At 31.9% G+C, this 23,243-nt stretch overlaps 1 protein-coding gene across 11 annotated transcripts in view; it reads right to left on the bottom strand.

The window, feature by feature from the left end:
• The window catches only part of Oamb (Octopamine receptor in mushroom bodies), a 110,477-nt gene that overhangs the window by 62,290 nt on the left and 24,944 nt on the right, over nucleotides 1–23,243 (bottom strand). For 9 of the 11 annotated variants that reach the window (XM_066731294.1, XM_066731298.1, XM_066731306.1 and 6 more), the window contains one exon: nucleotides 21,433–21,497. The exons of 1 other annotated variant lie outside the window; for it this stretch is intronic. The gene's annotated coding sequence lies outside the window, so the exon portion shown is untranslated. Of the gene's footprint in view, nucleotides 1–1,583; nucleotides 1,751–21,432; nucleotides 21,498–23,243 lie in introns of all 11 variants that reach the window. One more of the 11 variants, XM_066731295.1, reaches the window with a different exon arrangement.

The raw sequence follows: 23,243 nt of genomic DNA on the forward strand, positions 1-23,243 counted from the left end.
GCGAATTTAACTAGTTGTAATTAAACCGAGGTCGACTGTATTACAGCAGTATTAGTGCGTCATTAATATCGCTCGTTTCGAGTTTTCAGCAATTCAGTTGAGTGGAAACACCAACAGTCAACGCGTAATCGTTAATTGCCTCGCCGATACCAGACCGAGAATTAATTATTACTCTGGCGCCATTTCATTAACTCGCATTTCATGATATTTTTCACTGCATTCGTAGCTTCTCATCCAAGCTATCATCTACTTCGTAGCAACATTTTCTTGTAACAAATCTTACAATATTAGTAACTACAGAACTGATTTATCGTCCCTCTCGCAAAACCTGCTACTTTCTTTAAAGTTCTGTCGGTTTTTTTAATTTACATGAAGAGAAACGGAGAATGGTTTTGGTTCTGAAAATATTTGTAAGGGGAAAAGACGGTGTGTTACAGAGAGTGTGATTTAGCTTCACACAGACAGACAGAAATCGATAAGGGATGAATCAGAAATATATAAACGTCCTTAGAACAATAGGAATATTGGAAGAAAAAAGAAAAAATGTGATAACAATGGATGTTGAACGATACAATAGAGGTCGAGTTTATTTATGGATAGCCCTAATGATTTTACGTATTTGCAGTTAAATTCGATTTACCGCTGTAGTTTCACAGTCTGAGCGTATAAATAACGCGCATTCCACGCGGGCCTCCGGGTGAAAAAAGTCATTTGGTGAAATTTCTGAGTCGAGGGTTGAAGGATGCTGCGTGGGTTATAGGTGTTTCAGATCGTTGGAATGTGGGACCCTTTAGATTTGACAATCTTTAGATCCATTTCTCTGTGATTTGTGTTTTCAATGTTTCGCCACAAATCACGAATCTTGGCTGGCGAATAAGAGCGGAACCAACGACCGCCATTTTTCAGCGGCTTTACCGTTTGTCAGCAAAACTAAGGAATGAATCCTCGGGAAAAGAACATTCGTTGGTCGACTGGAATTCTTAACTCTCCCGAGGGACCATCTTATCAAATAGAATTTTAATTTTCCTGATAGGATTTTGATGAACAATATGAATCACGTGATGCTAAAGTGCTTTTTATCCTTAAGTTGAAAATAATTTACGCTTTTCTGAAAACTCATTTTATTTCGTCAACCAAATATTTATTTAAGATTTATTGGTACGTATATCTCCCGAAATTTATCACGCACTATTACTATTATATTTCTTTAGAAATACATATTATTTAGGATATTATTTTTTATAGTAAATAATATTTAGAAGCAAATAAATGATAATCAATAATAGTTCGATCAGGAGCAAGTAATTTTAATTATTTGCTATTGAGGCGTTATATATATAAAGATTGACATATTTAACCTTATTTCTATGATATTTTATTTTAAAATCAAATTGCATAATCGAAATTAAATGTACGAAAGATAGTTAATAATTAATTAAAAGAATATAATTGAAAAAAAAGTTTCTTCTATCTATTTCAATAGGAAGAACTTTATATAAGAATAAAGAAATTGCAGATTTTCAAACTGAAATTGAAGTCACGTGACATATAGTAAATGTATGTATAATTGCCGAGAGGTCTACCTGAGTACCGGTTGCGTTAATAAAGCATCCGCCTTGGGATATATTAAGGAACTTTGCGCCTTTCGTAATAGATGACGAAACTTTGAACTACAGCGATTTAATTCGTCGTTACATTTCCGTCTTTTCTGCAATTGGAAATGCACCCCCTTGAATGGCCTCACAAGTTCCTGTAGAAGAGTTTAAACAATTATTATTATTATTCAAAAACATAAATCTTTTGAATTTATTTAAGATTTATTAAAATATATAATACAAGTTTCGATATTACTTTTGTGTATTATTCGCAGTTATATTTTAGTTGTAATAAGTTTGTAAGGAATTTCACTAAGCGTTGATTGTTCTTTAACAAGTATAAAGTAGTGTGACTATCATTATGCATATAAAAGTTTTTCCAAGAGAAACTTGGTACGGGTTTATCGTAGGCACTCCCGTGTATGGAGAACGAAGTGATTGTGAAATTAAAATTGTTTACTTTTACTTAATTGTTAACTTTAATAAGATTTATAGCGATAATCGATAAAGTTATGAAAATTTATCGCTTCGAAACGATAAACGAAGTATTTAGACAAAAGAAGAAAGGAAGGGAGGAATATAAATTTTTCTCCAATGATAATCTGAGAAACAGAACTATAGTGGGAAAAACTAATATTAATAATAAGAGTCTATCTCAATTACCATCTTGATTTCATTGTCATCAAGTCTCTGGTAGAACACTGCAGTCTCTTGAAGAATCTTTGTACCCAAATAAATGTGGCGATCGATACGCGTATCAATTTGGCTGGCGGCTAACAGTTATATCCGCTTTGTAAAGCGGCGTTTGTCTCGAAATAGTTTCCTACTCAGCAAAGGGCTTGAATCAGGTGTCCTATGGTCCGTACAATACTCGTTACTTTAAGGATTCGACAAACTAACGTCCGTTCTTCCCTTGCAAATCCTGGCTCTCCCAATTTTAACTCTTGCCGAAGGCAACATTGCATTTTTAGTCGACTATATCAAATCATCTGTACGATTCTCTTTACCTTACCAAAGTTTACAACAATCAAAGTTACTGAGAGAATATATATATAAGTTCATAATTTCATCTATGTATTGAAATCAATTTTATATTTTATAGAAATTTATTCAATTGTATAAGAAAAGTTAAATTAACCCTTTTTCCTTGACTCTCTTATAATCTTTTAATTCCTTTCAGTTTATATATCCAATAATAATTAAACTCTGATTTTAAAAATGCAATTTTTCGGAACTTCTTGATAAGTTTTGTGCAAGTTTAATCATTGTAGTTTTTTAGTTATTTTACGAAGGACTTCTGTATGGTCGACTTGATTTTGTTCCAGGTGGTGAAGCTATATAACCATTTCCCTCTCTCTTTATATTCTTTGTAACTTATTTCTTCCTTAAAAGGTAAAAGCCAAGCCTATTTCAATGGGACGCTGCACCCTGCAGTAATTGGATAATTTTGTGGAAAAATTAATTAGTGACAATGTACATTCAAGCGTCACAATCTCCTTCCGGTTTACACGGTACACTTTTCTCCAGAAAGCCTCTCCCACTTTTATGAAGCAATTTTTTTCCTGGTTAGCCAAGTTTCAATATATACAGTATATATTCTTTTAAAAATCAAGAGAAGAAATGTTGAATTCTTTTTTTTTTTCTAAATAAAATTCTTGATGCGCCTATAAATATAATATATTTCTAAAAGATATTATATTATAAATAAAAAAGATAAGAGAGGTAGAAAAAATGATAAAAATTGAAGCACTTTGATTATAGATTCTTAGATTTTCTATTTGCTATTTCAGTGGACTCTTTAAAGAGTTTCATTCCAACAACACAGATGCCTACTGATTGACAGCACCCTGGCTCGAAGGTGAATAAACAACACCGTTTGTTTTTTTTATAGAGAACAGCACACCCTTCTTTCACAAAATTAGTGCTCAAATTGAGAAGGCTTAGTGCTTTAATAACTAATTTTATTTGTTTACTTTTAAAACAAATATAAATTTTTAACCTCAAATTTCCCTAAAAAATAACAATATTTATAAAAAATCATATATTAATTAGTTAAACTTGAACTTTTTATTTATTTAAAATTCTGTAAAAGATAATTATTATATAAATAATGTCTCTTTTTTATCAACAAAGTGTAATTAGTTTTAGAGAATAGAGTTACAAAGGTCTTGATTTTTGCTTCTTGATTAGCTTCTTGATGAATTCTTGAGCTTATTGGCTATTTCGGTGAGTTTGCTAAACGGTTTCTCTGCAACGGTACGTAAAAGCTTGAGTGTCAGGGTTTCAGTGTTGGGTGGGTTAAGTAGATTCAGGTTGGTAGATCTGCAGCGTCATACACGTGCGAAGAGTTTGAATCGAGGATGCTTAACAATCCCTGCAAGACCAAGATGCCCTCCCCATTCCGTTTTATAAGCAATTAGATGCTCCTCTTACTTACAGGAAATGCCCAAGAATTTCACATCACCCCCCCCCCCCCCCTTCCACTTTCGTCCCACCTTACCAAAAGTCGATACACCTACATTTTATTAAGCAGATCGATACACTTGTATACAGACGGACTATAATCGGGAAGTTTATTTCTTTAAAATTAACCAACTGTCAAAATTAGAAGCGTTTTTTTAAAATAATAAAAATACCAACAAAACATAATAGACAACTTTTTAATTAAATAGTATATAAAATGACATTGAATAACGTAATTATTATCCTATTTGATGCTCTTTCGATTATAAGATAGAAGAAACTAAATAATTTGTTGCTTCATGCACGTTTGATGCAATCATCTATTTTGAGAAAAAAAAATTCCTTGGAAGATTGAAATGATTATTTCGATTCGAGCCAGACCAATTGGTGATTACCAGGTATATCCGACATTGAATTCCTATCCGAAAAGACTTACGATGAAAAGCTTTCATTAAAATCGGATCAGGTGACTGCAGAGAGGATAATCCTTTTCCAGCCGGCAGATCCTTGCTATTTAGTTCACATGTGTGGTCTAAGGTGTACAGAAAAAAATACGACAAACACAAACAAACGTCGATCGACGCTTCCCGTTAACTTCGCCTCGCAATCAGTATCTATCATAAAAACTGTAATTCCCTTTAATCCCTTTATCATTTTCCGCTGATACAATACATTTCATTATATTTTCAATTATTATTATTTTCAATATGGAATCTTCATCCTTGAACCGATAATAGGGGCTTAGAGAGAAATCGATGCAAGCATAAAAAAAAATTTATTTTAAAATAATTTCTGTATTAAGATTTAAAAATAATTCTATACTATTTATTTATCTGTGATAATCTTTCAATTTTCAAAGATGATTTAACTTTTGACTTTAATGTATTTATATTTATAAAAGGAGTTTTAATTTATTACGTATGGTTATCATATTTAAAAAGCACCTAAGACTGTGTAAGGCTGATAGAAAATCTGAACCAGGTACGTCTCGATGATCAAAGTTTAACATTTGGGAAATACTTTTTTGGGAGATTTTTCTTACTCAGGTGTTAAGCTTGTAGTAAATCGTCAATTATTGTTTGATTCGACTGGGATTTGGACCAGATGTTCCTCTAGTATGATGGGAAGTTGGCGGTGCTGCCCAAGCAATGATAAAGTATAACGAATTTTTCGGTATCGGTCACGGGAGTCCACCCATTATCCGATGTGAATGTGTCTTACACGGTACGGTAGATTCTTCGGTTATGCTTTCGCATTTTTTTATTTAATCCGCTGAATGGTAACTAATTTTTTAGTGAGGATATATATATATGGTTTTAGTTTAACTACTCTGGTTTATTTTGTCGTTATTTTATTAGACTATATGTTCGGTAGTAAGTAGTTATGTGAAAAAGATTTTCCCGGTGGTACAGGCGGATTTTCTATGTTGCCAACTAATTGACATCGGAAACCACTGATAAAACTTCGGATCAACCCACGCGCGGTCACGTACAAGCACGTGAGGCTGGTAGGTCAGGGCGAATAATGTTTCAAGAACTGAACAAATTATTTATTTTTCTATTCTTCTAAATAGAGACATTCTAATTTGCTGATATTTCTAAACTAAAATTTTATTTATCGTCCACATGTATTCGTATAAAATTCTATCCTTTTTTCTTCTCTTTTTATAAATAAATTTTAAAAAATGAGGTGTGTGTATAGATTATTGTTTTGCCAAAGAAGTAATTTAGTATATATAAACTAATAATCTATTTAATTAGATAGAAAGAAATCTTTAGAGTAACATCCAATCGATTAGTGATCATTACATCTACGAAGCTTCTTTTCGTAGCTAGGCTAAGGATCATGGAGGGAGATTACGGGAAGTGGAGATAGAGAGAGAGAGATGGAAAGAGATACCTGCAATAAGACGTCAACTAATTAATGTGGAGAAAAAACTGAAGAACTTTTTCGATAATGCATTAGGAAAAAGATACCCCTATCATAACAATTGAAAGTATCCTAGTTACTCAGAACAATGTCTTAATTATTAAAAAATGCCTAGTCTTTATTTATTTTTTATTTTTTGGTACAAAGAAACACACAGTTTTCATTGTGTAGAAAATATTACATACATACTTTTTTTTCATATATAAATTATGTACAGAGTATTAATTTATAAGACCTAGGGGCACAAATTTGTAAGATTATTTAGAAATATACTGTAGTTTAAAAGATAGTAAATAAGATTAGCAAAGTATTTATTAAAAAATGGTGGAGTTTTGAGACTTTTTATTTGCTACATAGACTATTAAATGCTAGCCATCATTAACTGCAAATTAGAAATTTGGTTTATGAAATAAACTTTGTTCTTCTATCTACTTATCTTCCTCATATCATATCTGGATAGTGCGAAACAAACTTTAAAGTTCTTAAACGTCGAGGAGGACTTTTAAGCTTCGCTCACAACAAATTTCCTGGCAAGAAAATCGGGAATTAGCAAGCTTCTGCGAATTTCTCGTCATATCTTTAAAACTGCGAGGGATTAATGAACTTAATTTAATATAACAACGATATTTGCTTTGCAAATATTGAATATTTTGCATGCAAAAGTATACTTAAATATGACACAAATTAAATTTTTGCAGCTCCATCATTAAATAAGTTAATCAAATTAATTTCAATAAATAATTTAAATTTAGATAAACCTTATTTACCAACAAGTTGTAAAGTTAAGAAAATCATAATAGCGTTAAAAAAACTACCGATAGTCCAGTATTACGCGTGCGCATACAAGATACTAAATAAATAAGAAATTAATTATGATATAGGAATGGATGAAAGCTAATAGAAAATATTAGAACACATTGATGGTTATGACACTAAAAATATTCGTATAAATTCAAAGTAAATACGTAATTTTTCGAGAGATAAATTAGAGAAATACTGTTTCCCGTGGCTGGACACATGGATGGTCCGTGGAAAGTGTAGGTTAAAAAAATTCTAGTTGTGTAAGCTATGTTAAGCAAATTAGCTTGTTTTTCTTGTTCAAATTCCGCGGTTCACGAATGCTTACTGTCCAAGTTTGGATGAGTCGTTCGTTTTGCTTTCTCACTCGTTCCACCGTTTTCTTTCCGGAAAAATAAACAAAAAATCTCAATTATTTTTCAATTTTCGTTGCCCAAAGATTCTCCTGACCATTCCACAATATGTTGACCCTCAACCATACTAACGTAACTTTCCTCATTCACCGAACTAAAGTAAAACAAAATCCAAGAATAATTTAAGTATTGTAAGAGAAATAAATTTGATCAAAGTTTACCTAAAACAACCGAGATTAATTACATGCATGTTTATAAATTGTTGATATTTTAGGTGCACACTTATAGCAAGGACACACATAATTTATTTGCATCGGGTCTCTGTTCCAATTTCATCGAATTCGACGTCATTCGCTACTGCAAATAAGACTTCCACCGCCAACTTTTCAATATCCAAGTCTCTTGCAGCTTTTAGAAACGAGGGTGACAGATCGTTATTTCAGACAAGCAACGATAGGAAAAACTTGCCTCGATCAGTTTTTCACCTCCTATCGGTCATAAAAATAATATCTCAACCACTACTGGGACCACAGGTTTCTCAGTTTCTCTATCGAGAGAATTTAAAGTGTCACATATTCTAACTCAAAATCCATGTAACTTCTGGATAACGTTGAGACACTCAGGATGTCCTAGCCTTATCCTGTCTTAGCCTTAAAATAGTTTTAAAACACAGAAAAAATCATATGTTTGAATAATTTATAACAGTTGATTAACATTTTTAAAAAGTATCATAAACAGCCATATAACTGTACAAAAAGCGCTAATTATATTCGCATCAGATGCAATTAATTGAAATGAGACAAATATATAATTTTCTAATTCTATTTTAATATTTTCACCAATGTCTAGCACTGCAGCGAAAAAGAACAAACCAACTATACGTCATTTCACAAACCCAGTTTTTCTTGTTTGTAATATAAATCTTCATAAAATTAATGATTTGCTCAAGGCCATATTTAAACATTATTAAATCAATTTGAACTTGAAATGTTAACTTTGTCACGGTAAAGTAAATTCATCAAAGTATTAGTGTCTGAGGCTGGTTTTATCTTTGAAGTTTGTCGAATGGCACGTTTATCCCACGCAAAATCCTTTGTGAAACCTGAAGGATGAGTATTCACGAATTTTGGGAGAAAGTTGACTCTTCGGATTACCTTGGACACACTTGAAATTTATTTCTATCGAAACTTAAGCTCTCTTTCAATATGCCCACTGCGAGAGGCAATTCATTTTCTTGGAATAAATAAAAAATAGAATGTTTTTATGTAAAAGTTGAGATCCATAAAACTTAATAAAAATTTTAACAAAAATTTCAAAAATAAACACTTTAGAAAGATTTTAACCTTCAAGTAGCTGGCCTGACTGTGTACCAGTGGTTGATGGATTGATATTGGACGATAGGAGGGTGTAAGAGTAGAACTGCTCAGCGTTTGAAAACCCGCGATAAGCCTTAGCTGCGCTATAACGATGCGCCCTGCTTGTACGTTATCACGCTACTCAATTCACTTGCTCCATCTGAACAATCAATTTTGATTGCAGTGCATCAGTCGGTGAGTGTTGAGCAAACACCACGAATTAATGCCTCGTCGTCTGGTTGCTTCGAAACACCACCTATATATGCACCATCGAACATTTTTTCAATATTCAATATCGACTCCCACACCCCCACAAGCTCTTCTATAAACTATATTCTCGCAAACTATTTCTTTATTTTCTTCTCCCCTTTTCTTCCAAGTTGTTTTTACCTATCTTCGTTTCTACATCATCTTACTATCACTACCTTTCGTCTTTCCCCTTTCTCTTATAATATTGTAAAATATTTCAACGTCTCTCTTACTCTAACCAAACAAACGCCTAATGTGTACCTACCACCAATGCTTTTTACAATATTCAATATACATTCCATCCCTTTATCTCTTTCTCTTTTCTTCACAGATTTTTCTCTCTTCTTTGTATTAACAACTCCCTTCATCATTCTGTCTCTCTCACCCATGTACAAAACAGTCACCTTTAAATAAGTTCCACCAAACGTATTTTTGCCAATATTGTATATCGACCCCCAAACTATTATTTTAACAATTTTTTCGATCTCTTTCTTTTTTCTTTTCTTTCACTTCCTTTTCTACATTCATCTTCCTTATTATCAACCCCCACGTCTCTTTCGCTCCCACGACACACCACCATGCATTTATCGGTCCTTCCCCCTCTATTCACTTACTCGCCTGTCTCCTTCGTTGAATATAAAGCGAATTGCGGTGCTTCGGTTTTAAAGAAAAGAAGCTCTATAACATCGAACATGAAGAAATGGTCTGCAGGGACGAATCGGAATGATTGCAAGAAATCAAAGCTGAAGTGTACAGATTTTATGTGAGAACGTAAGGCAGAATAGTGCATAAAAAGTTATTATCATTTGATACATTTGTACCGGAATTTTATTGAAAAACTCCTCTCTTTAACTGAATTAAAATAAAATACTTTAAAGCCTTGATAAATATAATTTTCGAGTTAACAGAAAATTAAGTAAATTGGGACAGAGACCCGATAATAATTTGGAGTTTCGGAATAGCAGTGTGTTTGCATACTCCACTAATAGTCGATTTAAACACTGTGAATGGGTCAGTTCTGATTGGTTAACGCCATGATAGTAAAGCGGAACGCCAACCACAACTGTCAAATGCCAAGGCAAAAGACAAACACTTTGCACTAAATTCACAAACTATTGTGACAAGGGACTATCATTTTAAACAATTAAACGATATATATATATATATATATTAAACTTAACAGAATCTTTTATTTCCTAAATAATTACTAATATTAAAGGCGTTTTATAAAAAAAGGAAACATCGATAAAAAATTGAAAAAAATAATAATTTTGTAGTATAATTTAATTTCCTATTGATAAAAAAGCAGAAAACCTTGGGCTCCACTGGGAAAAAAAACTAAAAAATTACGTGTAAAAAGAGTGCACAGACATATAAGAAAGATTCGCAAAACAATATTAAAATAGCAATTAGTGAAAAGTTTTTGCAGAAGAAATCATTAGAGAAGCAGGGATATAGTTCTAAATAAAAAATAACACGTGAAAATTTTCAATGCATTTTGAAGATGAATAGAATGAGGAATGGTGAATATAATTTAAGTTGGGTGAAAAGAGTAAAAAACATGTCATATATTGGTGTAAGAAGATCTAATGAATTTTAAACACACGAATTTTCGTGTGATAAAACGTAATTGCGCTAATAAAGAGTATGAAGTGTGTTGGAAGAATGGAGAAGGTAAATTTGAAGAAAATGTATGGGGAGGGGTAAAATAAAAAGAGGTAAATGACAAAGAATGCGTTGTATTGGGGTTGAAAATGCTAGGAGCGAAAAGAAGGGAGATTTAAGCTTGGTAAGGCACGCAAAGGGGTAGGGCGTAGCGAGCTTTTCAAGCACACGAAAAAGAAACACGAAAAAATTGAAGGATATTGCAATCCGCAGGGTGAAGACTTTACGTATACTTGCTAACTTAAAAGTTACAACTTTTAATGTTTTTTTTTTTCATAAATAATGAAATATTTCACACCAAAGTTAATATTGTAGTATAATGGTCTGTTAAAACGAATGTTATATGCATATATAAATATGTTTAATAAATAGTATTTCTTCAACTATGATAATATTTTACACTGTGCAATCCTTTTTAAAAAATTTTTTGCATGGTAATAATTTATGCTGGATACATTTATCGGTATCAACTTTTTGATTCGTTTTATTCTTTTCGTTGACAAATTTTTATTTGATACTTGGAAAACATAAAAGTTTCACATCAAAATTTTCCAAAAAAGACAAAATGCTCTAAAATAAATAACAGCAAATAGAATTACGTTACATTCTAAGCAGCTAAATCTTCTGAACTTCTTGCCAGTTAGCGAAAGCCGATTCGAACTGACTCGCTGAAATTTTCTATCTTCTTTCAACTTGCTAAACCATCCCCTAGCTGGTAAATTGAAAAAAATAAATGTCTCGTTTTGACTTAATCTATGCTGCAAATTTACCAACCTCCGCACGTTTTCTGTTCTGAAAATTTCTTACCCCACCTTAGTCCCCATTCATAACCCTCGTTTCTATTCCACTTCACACAATTGAAATTAAATCACACTTTCGATGAACAAAGTTGAAAAGCAATTGCTTCGAATTTTTAGTTTATTTAATTATAACTAAGGATTTCTATGACTTAATATTCAAATAGCTTCATTACACTATATAACTATAAATATAAATATTACAAACACACAGAACATTTTGATTAATAAAAATTACTCATTAAGTTAATACTTTTTATTAGTTTATATTTCTTCTACCACATAACTATATAGTTTGTTGTAAAATAGAATGTTTTATATGATTTCAAACGTATATTTTTTACAGTAGAAAATCAAACTTTTATTCGTACCGGTCGTAAAACTCGTCGGAATAAAATGTTATAGAAAGAAAAAAATCATGAATATGTTTCTGGCACACATTGAAAAGATTTTTGTTAAATTTCAACGTTACATTAGAAACATGCTAATAATAGAGAGGTCATCGATCATAGGACTTTAATTTTATTAACACGAAATGCCATTGGAATTTCAGCGTGACTTATCCAAGGCAAAATCACGAAAGTCGATCTCTCGGAACGACTGAATCTCATTGTTCGATCTTTTCTTACATAAACGCCAGAAGAAGCAGATTTGATCTTTCGGCAGGCTCCATTTTCAGCACGTTCGTTTAATCCCTACTTCATCACGCCTGCCTCATTAATTCCTTATCAAAATAACCTTATCATAGTCATTTTTAGCCTTTTTCATTTGAGGAATTATTAAAGATAGGTCAAACCCAACATTTTTAACAAACTCAACTACACGAATAAAAATTCGCTCCTTATTAAAAATATAAAAAAATTGAATCTACGTTGCAAATATGGAAGAAATTTTCAAATATTAATAGTATCATTAGCAAATAAATTAAATTGTATTTTATCATTAAATTATCAAGCATGTTATTTATAATGTATAAAATTTAAATTGTGATATATTATCTTATGGATGTATTTGAATTAATCTATATATATATATATATATATATATATTTATAATTTACAAATATATAAACTATAACATATATGGATTATAACTATTGGATCATAAACTTAATTTAATCGGCACCCTAATGTTTCTTTAATTAAGGCTTCTTTTTCCTTATGTAAATGTAATAGGCCAAGTTTGACGAACCACGGGCTCAATTTTCTTTTAGTATCTAAAAAACGCTTTTTATTCTCTTCTCTCTTTAGGAAAAAGATATGTTGAGATAAAATATGATAATCGTCAAAAACAAAAATTGATCTCCTTATAGATGAATGTATAATTTTATTATTATAATAAAATAACTTTTATTTCTAAAAAGCTAAAGCGAAATTGATGATACTTACATGAAAGTAAAGTAGATGTTTATTTGTGAAGCCCGTCTTTGTATGTAACGGTCATATTGAAAATTGTTTTATTTAGATAAATTAATTATTAAACAAAATAAATAAAGAAGCTATTTATAAATTTTTCATTCACAGACAAGCAAACCAGGAGGGTTATAATAAAGGAGGTACTTAATATATAAATATTACTCGGATTGACTAAGTAATTAAAAATTCTAATTTTTTTATTTTCTATTCAGAAGAATCTCTCTTTTCTTATCAAAAATACTTTATTGTCTATTCAGAAATTTTCCAGTAGAAAATAATTAAAGCGTTGACAAGTAGAAGTTCCTTTCTAAAATAATGAATTTCTTTCTTTAACGTATTTTTTCCATGACTAGGTGAGACTAAAAACACGAGGGGGTACCGTGAGCAGAGAAGAATGAGAACATAGAGGGTTAGTAGGTGGGGGAGGAAATGGAAAAACTCATTTGTCTCGCAGGACCGGCTCCGTGCTGCAATTCAAAGTAGCCACCTTTAACTTACTCCACGTCGTGAGACAAGCTTGTAAAGATTGCAATCGCAAGCTATTTCGAAACAGACTTGTTTTTTTAATTTATTTCGTCACCCCCCTCCACTGTACTCGTGTCAATTAAATTCTCCCTCTCAAGAATCATACTCACGCCAACCCTCGAAAACTCATTGTATGACAGACAAAACTAGGTCGGACGAATTTCACGAGAAACCGATAATACAAAATATAACTTCGAGTAGTGAATAATTGTACTAATAAGAAAAGACAAAACTTAAATAACGAAAGTATATACAGGATGAATAAAAATAAAATAAGAAAGAGTGATTGAAAATTAGTAATGGATGTATATCGACCAATAAAAAGTAAGGATGGAATTTAAAATTGAACAATTCATTTACTTTTATTGGAAAATTGATCATTGCATATAATGATTGTCAATTTTATTGATATGACAGGTTACTCGATATATTTGTACCTTTAATAATAAATTTTACTACAATAATCACTATTATTTAACATTACTGAATAAATGTATAAAATATAGTATAGAGAAAAAAATAAACAATGTTCATTTTCACGCAATTCTCTAGTTTCTATATACATTGTTAAACAGAGTTCACTTTTATCGAATATTAGGAAAAACCTTTAATTCTTTTGGCTTTTATGTATTTCCTCGACACATCCCTTATTCTTTTTAAACCCTTTTCTTACCAATCGTTCTTCATTTCTGATTTTCTCTTCACCACCTTTCATTCTTTTTACAACCTTTCAGTACAGCTTCTGTTAGCTCCTCGTAATTAATCGTTTCCTTTCTTTTACCATTTTTATACCATTTTAATTAATTACCTATTTTATATTTACATTTCCTTAATTTTTTCTTCGTTGAGGAAAAATTGCAAAAAGAAAAGTAAATTTTTTTTTTCTATACATTTTTTATTACATTCCTGTACAGATTTTCTGCCATTGAGGTTAATAATATATTTTATGTATTCTTAACTTATTGCCCTTACTTTCCCTCTCTCTATCTTATCTAAAATAATATATTTAACTAACCTTTCTCGGTTATTATTGTTGAATTATTTTAAAATACCTTTTCTGTGTACTAATTCGTACGGTTTTTTTTTCTATCTTTAGCACTTCTTGTTTACATCACTACCGAGTAAAAATAGCCTGGAATACCTTTGCCTTTTCTTTTGTATTTTAGATTGGAGATTTTTTTTATTAATTTTCCCTCCTAGGTCTGTACAGTTTTTTCAAACTTCTGTCAAATTCCCCTGCAGCCTCCCTGCGGTCATAATGCAAAGTTCGATTTCCCTCAGACGCAGTACATTACTGGTTTCTTACGGTGCATTTTTCCAAGGTTTTCCCATCACTTCCTCTTTTCACTCAACTCCGACATTCACTTCAGTTTTCCTTTGTAAGGCGGAAAAATATCTGATGGACTCTCCATGGTCGCGAGAACTTTCATCCGATTTCCTGTCTTGGCCATTACGATCCTTTCCTTTTTTCCTTCTTTTTTTCGATTTACTACCCCCTCTCGCCAAATCTCTCTATTCCCCACTTTCCTTTCTTGCTCTTCACGATTTTCCGCAATGGTTCGTCTTTTTCCAAAAGAAAAAGCTTCTCTGGATGTCGTAAATTTTTGCCTTTCAATCCGTCGTTTCGTGCCAAATACAAATTTCTCAGTCCAGCTTAATAGCCTCCAGAAATTTATTTTTATAAAATCCCAATTTCTCTTAATACGTAGAACATTTAAAATCGTATTTTCTATTATTATTTAATTTTGTACTTAAACATTGTATATAACATTAGTGGTTGTAGCACATTTTCATCAGAGCTGAAATTTAAAAATATTATAAATGTTTCTATTGTTTGTCATAAAACTATATCATTCGAGACAATGTCAATCAGACAGAGATTCGGAAATAGTTAATTTTTAATTGGAATGGAGTCTCGATCAAGGCGATTTTATTTCAATCGAGCTATTGGTGGAAGTAGGATATCGATTATTGATTCTCTAATTTTAGCTTTAGAAGTACTATAAATTATTTCTTGATTTTTTCTTCATTCACGCAAGGGAGGAGAGGAGAAATTCGTTTCCCGATCGAACGACAACCATAATATAAATGTAGAGAATACCCAGTAATTGCTTAAAAAATTTGTACTATCTACGAAATTTATGATGTTTTAAAGGAAATTAAAATAAATTAAATTAATGTGTATATGTAAAAGATAGTCCGATAAGATATAATTTTCGAATACAGTAACTCCTATTAAATTAAGATATAAAATTATATTTCCAGTAGCTGGAAGTTTCTAGTAAAAGAATTTTCAAAGGAACATGATTTATATATAATTAATTCGTTATGGATATCCGAAAGAACAAAGTAAAATGTAGGATAAACAGTAGAATAGAGAGTCTTGTCGATAATTTTTCTAGATCCCAGATAGGATGTAATGAAAGAGTCATTGAATTCTGAGAAAATGAGAAAATCGATGAAGAGCGTGACGTTGGCTAGATCGAAGGGATGAGGGGTAGGGAAACGAAGGCGGAAGATTAAAAATAAATGAGAAGCAGCAAACGAGTTCTTTATTTATCCATCATCTTCCGACGATAGATTCTGATTCAGCGAAAAATCTGATATAATGCTGGGTGACACGATGCAAGTGCACACTACACTCCAGCGAATCTGGAACGGCCGATAGGATCTCTTGCCAAGCTTCAGAAGGAATTGCAAAGCCGGATACACCTTCTCTCTTTTTCTCTTATATATACATATTTTTCCTTCTTCTTCTTCTCTCTCTCTCTCTCTCTCTTTACCACCTTTTAGTCTCCCCTCTTTCTTATTCTCCCCCCCCCCTGCAATAATACCTCTGCTCGACCCAACTAAATAATTTCATATCGAGATAAAATTTTATCTCAGTATTCCTAAACTCCTTGTGTGTTTATTCATTAATTTTTTTTTATAATAATACTTCATTGGTATATACATTTTATGCTATTCGATTTGAAATATATTACAATAATTTTCTATAAAAATATTGACTTTTCTTTATTTATGGTTTTATTTTACGTGTTAAAATTTCAATGTAACTTTTAAAAATAAGAAAATTAAAATGGCATATTTTAGTCCTGCTTGACCTTTTTAGCTAGACATATGTCTGAATTTTGCTTTAATTATTGGATTAGCCGAAAAATAATTACGGATTTTTATAGTACAGTGCCAGTCTTCGAGGTAAAGTTTACAAGAAATGATTATATTCCAATCGAAAAGGAATTCGATAATTAATATTTCTAATACATCGTCTTTTCTATATCATACAAATAATATTTGTTTATATTCTCAATTAATAAGATTTAAATGATATATTATTTAACCATACATTTAAATCAGCTCAAAAATATAATACTTCAAAGTTAATAATTCCTATTAAGTTACGTTTGCTGTTTATAAAAATTATCTATAACATTAGCGATATTATTAATACGGTTATGTGTGTGTAAATAAGTAGTCATTTTCCTGATATCATTGAATTGGCGAGTTTCCCTTTTGTCGACTAGTGTAGGATTTTTGATGTTATATAAGAAGTAGAAGTGGGGGTTGAAGAGGGATCCTGTTTCCAGGTCAGTCGGATCCTCTCTTCTGTTCGCGTCGTCAGCAATATAGGTTCGTATACCTCCGTTCGGCCCACGTAACCTTCCGCCCACGCACCGAGGCGTGTTGACATTCTCACTGGCCCGTAGACGACGCCTTTATATGGTGGAAGTTGCATTTCGCAGCGTTGCACGCAATCTTTCAGTCAGTTGATACGATTCCGCGTTTTACTCATTACAAGCTTCGACTTACTCATCTTTAATTCCTTTCCTTTTCTTCCCTTCGTCATCTCATTTTACTCTATCCGCACGTCTCTTCTTACTTATAATCATTTTTCTCTTCCTTCAACATCGATCCATATATTATATTATATCCCCTTATACAGAATATTTATATATTTTTATCATTTCTTCCCTCTTTACATTGTCATCCTTCTTTTATCTCTTATCATTATCAGTTTTAACCTACTCGTTCCAATAAACTCTCTTTTCCTTCTAACCGGTCATCCCCTTCAACTATCTTTCCATTCCTTCCTTATCTCAATCTCTTTACTTTTATATTTCCCTAATTTCTTATGTGTGTGTGTGTGTGTGTGGTTCTTTCTATCATCGTCTTCTCATTTTGTGTACACCCTTTTCGTGTTTATCTCCCTACTCCTCAATCCCTACAAAACCAACATTTTATTCCTACTTTTTTTATCCTCTCGCTTCAGAACATATCATTCATTTTTCCTAGCATGAAAAATTATACTCCGTACGAAATTGTGCAGCCAGCAATTATTAAAATCCTATTTGAATAAAGTTTCTCCTATTTCTAACACTTTTGCTTAATTAAAACGTAGAAATAACAATATTATCACTCGGTACGATTATTCTTCCTGTTTATTATCAGTCGATAATTCTAACACAAGTATAGAGATACACATAAATAATTTCATTTGCACATGAGAAAAGTGCACAAGAAGTAAAATAAGATACGATATACGTATATATGTATAATATACATAAATGGAGTATTATATCCAAATTGGAGATTTGTATGATGAAAATTGCTTAGAGTATTTCAAAGAGCGGAAGGAGCCTGGGTTGGTCACAGAGAGACATTGAGCAGTCTTCAAGGTTGACAGGAATCGATTTAGAGGTTGCGGTAAAATGATAGAGTAATGGAGTGCCGAGGTAACGCGCGTGCGAAATATCACCATTCCCATCGAGCATCGTAAAATCTTTAATTTGAAACTTCGACACGTGGTAATAAAAGAGGAGATAATAAAAACTCGAATAAAGATGTAATAAGAATTTGATAACTGTATAAACTCCAGGTTTGCCGGTGAACAAATAGTAGTCAATGTGAATTAACTTATGTCTAATAGGAAAATAATGATTTATAACAGCAACTGTTGACGAAAATTTTAAAATTCCATTTGTTCAGTTTGTAATTGAATTTTCTTTTCTAAAAAGTATATGTGGTTCATATTTGAAAATCCTATTTCTCTTCTACACTCTCTCATTATATAACAATATTTCCACATTCTCTAATATTGCAAACAAAATCTGTACAAATTATTTTCTATTTTATTTAATATTTTAAATACAGTTTTCATTGTGAAAAAACAATGGTAAGTAGACTGAAAAAAGCTTCCTTTCTTTCACATAGGACAAAAATTGTATGGTACTTTTTTCTTCCTTAAGAAATCTTTAGGAATAGTATGTTTGTAATGAAGATCCTGAACTAGTTTGGCAGTCAAAGATCATTGGTGGTGATAATTAAAAGACTTTAAGTAGTACTTGGTTCTGTGTTCTGTACGACGTGATTTCCGGTGCCTTTACATTTCGTACTGCATTGATCTCAACAGGTCGTTCGCTTTATCAGCGGTTTCATCTGTGGTAACTAGAAAAGGGGACTTTGCAGGACCTCGCAGTGCAGATGCAAGCTGCATATACTCAGCTCAATGCAAAATGCAGCTAGTAGTTTTCGCTCTATATAGACGGTAGATGAAACCGGAAGTAAGCTCTCGATGCGATATAACTCACTACACACTCCATGAAGCCATTATTCCAATGGTGCCCACTCATACTGGCAAGACTCCCAAACAAAATCAAAAGCCACCAAAACATTTCACTATAACCAGAAATACTCTGGATCTTCAACGAAAAAGCTTCGACTTTATTCTCAGTTATATAGCTCGATTCTCTTCACAGAATCCTTATTGCTATTTAAATTCAATAATTTTTCGATTTAAATATTTATACTGTTTATAATAGTAAGCATGATTTTTATTAAATTTAACCTAGCAACTTAATCAAAAGAATATGTTTATATAGCTAATGCTTTATTTACCTTAAATTTAAATAAGCAAAATTATGCATTATTATTGTTTGAAGAAAATGAAGTTATCAATAATAGGAGATGGAAATAATATAAAATAGAGAGGGATTAATTATTCTACAGAAACTTTATGCGGAACCCGAAATTCATTTATTGGAAAGAAAAATATTCAGAGATAATTAATTATCGATGAACGGATAAAGGGAGAACAATTCAATGTTGAAACCATTGAGTATTTATAGGATAAAATTATCGCTTTAAATTTGAATTCCCTATTTCCATCCCCCACTATCAAGCTTTAAATTGCTGGCAGAATTGATTTACGGGATGGAAATGTGGAATAAATCATTTTTACTTATGGCTTTTCGTCTCTGATATAGCCTATACCGTTATCAAAGCTCGCTTCAATTTTTAAGAATTTTAATTGCAAATTTCTGACAATGAGAAATTTTGTGATAGGTATATATATATATATATATTGAAGCATTGTCTTCGTTTCATCTTATATTTCCCCCTTTTTTCAGGAAACAGAAGGATACAAAATAGTTGACTGACGAAGCTGACTCAGCGACTAGAACATGGTGGTGTGACACGCAGCCCGAAAAACTAATTTGTCAGCTACGATTGAGCTTTAAAACTTACTCGATCTTATTTCACCAATACTAATCAACAAGCTTTTCTGAACTCTCTCTTCCCCCCAAAGTCTTCCAGACCTTATAAACCAACTGAAAGCAACCCCAAGAAAGGGAAAAAGCTTAGTAACCACACCAATAAAATTTATCTAACTTTCGTGATTACCTCGATATTTTTTCTTTATCTCGCAAAATTGTTGACAAATGTAATTTATCAAGCTCCCGCAGAAAAACCTTTGATAAAGACATTCTACCTTCTTATTTCTTTCTGATCCATTCTTAAAAATTAAGAAAGATATTTTTTAGCGAATTCTTTATGCACGTATTTGTAATAATAATTGTGTACTGATTAATTCATCGTGCAATATATAATGATAGTAGAATATTTCATTTTTCAAAGAAATATCACATATTTTTGGATAACATTAATTAAATTTTGCAAAATTTATTGCAACCAAATGTAGATCAAGCAAAATTCGTATAATTATTCATATCCATATGGAAGGTTTTATGAACACCCAATCAAATACGCAAGTTTCTATTAAACGAATGCAAATATTTCAACTCCCAAACCAATTTTAATAAAATTCTTCTAGTAATTATATTACATTATTAATTAGAATGCAATGTTTCTATGAGAAATTTCATATTATATTATATGTTAAATAAAGTATAATAAAAAGTAATGTCTTAAAAAACAAATCTTGATAACAAAATTATATTAATGATTTGCATTTTCGATTTGTGCAATTTTTTATTTGAGAAAACTTGCAAGAACCAATCGTGAAGCACTGAGTCCGTTAGTATCCCACAAATGCCGCAATAAATCCGATAATCCAATTTTCTCCCTTTTCAAGCGTCAATTGCTTTTAAACTGTTCATCAGCTTGATCGAGAGTTAATATGATTTTTAATAGCTATTTCGCGTATTTCTCAACATTAAGAATCCCTAATCGATTTATTCCTATTCCATCGCATCGGTCTTTGGTTATTTGCCATTTTACCTTTTCATCGACATGCTTCTCATAATTCTTGTGCAGTAATCACGACTTGAAATTATCGTGCTTATACCAATAAATCTTTATCTATAATTTACCAAATATTATAATAATTAATGAAAAATTACTAATCACCAAGGAAACAAAATGAATTAATAAGACAATTTTAATTAAAAGGATAATCACACTTGCTGATAATAAATTTGTCTTCGATATAACAAAAATTTGTTATCCATAATATAATTAATCATTAAGGGTGCTTCGAGGACTTGGAAGAAGGTGTAGTGATTGTGGGAAACTAATCGATAGGGGTTTTTCCATTCGTAAATTATTATTACGAGTGGCAGCTTGCGTTTATGGACAGTGAGTGGGGTTGAGGGTTCTGACGATCCTTTCGCGTGCTCTACACGCTTAAATCCGCTAATTCCGAGCTCTTCCGTGCTTATGGCACTCCCAAATTGGTTACGCCAGCCATAAGAAGGCTCAATGCTGGCTACTCACCCTCGACGACCAGACTTTGGGTTGGGTCAGTTTTCACGATCAACAAATTTCACCTCCCGAGTATGTCCCCTCCCTTCCACATGCCCTTAAAAAGCATTTATTTTTAACAACTTCCACCGTTCGCTCTATCATCCCTCTCCTCCCTCCACCCTCTCTCTTTCCCCCTTCACCACTAACTTTCGGTCATTTCTTTTCGGTGGATTTTATCGTCCAACTTTTGCGGAGCCTACACTTCTTAAAATTTTATTTATTCCATAAAAAATGTTCTTACTCACCTCTCTCAACTTATCCCAGTCGGGGTGAAGGCTTCACGCTTTCTGCAACTTCGCCAGGAAAGTTTCTGCAAGAAAATTATTCAGTTCGCAATATTGGTCCTTACACTTTTTTATCTTCTTATATATTATTTTTTAAAAAATTTCTAATATTAATTTTTCTATAACTGTACAATCTAGCACGTTTTACTTTTTGTCGAGTTATTTGATTTACAAGGGTCTCCATTAAATCGTAAATTATATAAGAATATCTTCTTTTCTTCGATAAATCCTTATAACCTTCTGTATTTTTAAGATAAATAATACCCCCTCCCCCCTCCCCATCCCTCATAATAGACGAATTACTGTGCTATAGGTTAAATCATTTTCCGATATTCCTTATAACTCACATACCGTCGTACGTAAATGTATGATCACCGCATTTTGGCGCATTTCCCAAAGTCGTCAAAATATTTCTAGTTCATTTGATAAATTATTTCTGCAATCATTCGATTCGTTTGTAAGATTTTCTGAATTCTTAAATTATATAATTGTACATAGTAAATAAAGAAACGATTTAAATTAAATTTTCGATTTTTTTACAGGAATTAGAAAGTAGCTCGAATCAATCGTGCAATAGCAAAATTCTCAAGTTAGTTTTAATCCATGTATCTAAAATTTTCCTGTTTTTGTTTACTAGATTATTTTATATATAAAAGTTTATGTTTTCTTTCCATCATATCGTAAAGGTAAGTCATAAGTTTACCTGTTCTTTATCGTCTACGTTATAAATCTTGTTTCTATCCACAACAATATGAAAAACCTTGGAATGTACTATTTGATTGAAACAATTGCAGCAATGCTAGAGAATTCATTGCGAATCAGCAAGCACCAATATTGCCAAACATTTTGAATGAAAGAATTTTTTGGGCCGCATATAGTGGAATAAATTTGACTGTGCCTCATTCGTCCGATTGTAGGTTGCGTAATTAATCCGATGAATGGCAGCGCGGGATTTTATTGGAAAAGTTGGCATAAAAAGTTTCGCCGTTTGGGAGACCCATACTCAATGGCCTTCCAACTCAATGCTTTCCAGATTTCACCACATAAAGGATTCTTTTTACAAAAAAAGCCACGATGCTCCCTTTTTTACCACTGCACAATCAACTCAGTCAATTCAAGAATTGAATTTTACTCGAATTCCTCTATTTCCACTCCCTCTCCAGTACATACTAAATTTGTATTCCATTCGCTTATCTTCGAAAATTCATAAAATTTATCCACTTCCCTTTAATTGTATTTTCACAAGCCTTGTGACAAACACAGAGAATTTTATTTTAAAATTTAGCAAACAGCTGCGGTAAAAAACTCAATGTTAACTAATAATGAATTGGAAGAATAGCATTTGTCAAAATTGTCAGGAAAATCAGTAGAGTACGTGGACTGGGGAAAGAAGCTAGTGTAAAAGGAAGAATTCATGGAACCATAAATCCTAAGAGACAAGTAGGTAAACGAACGAAGAGTGGCTAGGAAAGTGAGGAATATTTCTGGAAGGTGGGAAATGTCGTAGAAAGAAAATAGGGGTGGTTTTGGAATGAAATGAAAAGGAATATCTAGCTAAAACAGCTTTATATTTACAGTATATACTTATGATATGTCACATACACACCCTACTATATAATTAATGACTCGAATTAAATCCAATTATTATCAGAGCTATATCTACTGGCTAATGACGTCAGATTCGAGTCATTCGCGTGCCGATTATTAATGACCCTTGACATGAAATTGGCATCGTTTGACACGTCACTGACAATCATAGTATTAATCAAATT

The sequence above is a fragment of the Prorops nasuta genome, unplaced genomic scaffold, assembly GCF_024137725.1.
Source record: "Prorops nasuta isolate Cenicafe-Biocafe unplaced genomic scaffold, Cenicafe_Pnas_1.2 PNAS00008, whole genome shotgun sequence".
Taxonomy (NCBI): Eukaryota; Metazoa; Arthropoda; class Insecta; order Hymenoptera; family Bethylidae; genus Prorops; species Prorops nasuta.